The 1,232-nt window shown below is 43.6% G+C and overlaps 1 non-coding gene across 1 annotated transcript; it reads left to right on the plus strand.

Moving 5' to 3' along the window:
• The first annotated feature begins 247 nt into the window (after nucleotides 1-247).
• Nucleotides 248-319, plus strand: TRNAA-AGC (transfer RNA alanine (anticodon AGC)). Its single transcript has one exon. It is a non-coding gene; the product is annotated as a tRNA-Ala (tRNA).
• The last annotated feature ends 913 nt before the right edge of the window (nucleotides 320-1,232 follow it).

The following is a 1,232-nucleotide window of genomic DNA, read 5'->3' on the forward strand; positions in this document are numbered from 1 at the left end:
ATTTCTTAGACATCGCACAATCCCAAACCCTATGTACTCCCCCACTAGGCCCTGAAAGTGGGAGGATCATATAATTTATCAACCACACTAGAACTCTTTTAAGAGCATGGAAGGGAACCCTCTTCATAATTATACTGGGATGACTGTCCTAGACCTGGATTATCTCAGGAAACCAGGACATAGGGTCAACCTACTAGGAGTGTCCAAACCAAGATCTAACTGTGCTCAAGACCACTTGCCTAGACCTGGCGGTATAGCTCAGTGGTAGAGCACATGCTTAGCATGCATGAGACCCTGGGTTCAATCCCCAGTACTGCCATCTTCAGGCTTCCCTGATGGCTAAGATGGTAAAGAATCCACCTGCAATGCGGAAGACCTGGGTTTGATCCCTGGGTCGGGAAGAGCCCCTGGAAGAAGGCATGGCAACGCACTCCAGTATTCTTGCCTGGAGAGTCCCCACAGACAGAGGAGCCTGGTGGGCTACAGTCCCTGGGATCCCAAAGAGTTGGACATGACTGAGGATCTAAGCGTAAGACTACTTGGCCACTCTGTGACTTTGGCCAAGTTACTCAGTTTCTCTTTGCCTGAAACTCTTCATCTGTAGAATGGACTAACTAACATAGAGTTTGTTGAGAAAGCACTCAAGTATTGGTGGTGGTGGTGGTTATTATTTTTATTAAACTTTATTGCCCTGCAGAGTATGGGAATCAGCCAGGCTGGTATCTTAGCAGCTGTAAAGGAATTGAGGGATATTCTTTCTGTCATCATTTTCTTGGTTTATAATACTTTTTGGCTTTACTAATGCAAATACTTAACTCTTGTCTGTCTTTTCGGGCCATTATTTCCAGAAGACAAAAGCCTTTGTAATGTAGAAATGATTCCTGTGCGAGGGCTGCTTTCAAAGACACAATGGGTTGAAAGAAAGAGCCTGTTGCTTCACCTTCCCTTTTGCTCCTGGGGGAATATCCTTGCATATTAGATGAGTGTCTCATCTGCATCTAATTAGACATCCTACTACTGTTCCCAGAATATCAGCTCTCTTCGTTGTGAAACAGGCTGTTTATTTTAAATCCAGTTCTGAATTAATTTTTTAAGTCAACATCTTGATGGTTTCAACTTGTTTCTGACCAAAACATTGAGTTGAATTTGATATCAGAGTCATTTTGCTTATTCCACGTATTTGGTACCTGTGTCTTCTGTCATGTCTGACACTCTTTGTGACTCCTCCATCC

The sequence above is a fragment of the Bos mutus genome, chromosome 7 (assembly GCF_027580195.1).
Source record: "Bos mutus isolate GX-2022 chromosome 7, NWIPB_WYAK_1.1, whole genome shotgun sequence".
Taxonomy (NCBI): Eukaryota; Metazoa; Chordata; class Mammalia; order Artiodactyla; family Bovidae; genus Bos; species Bos mutus.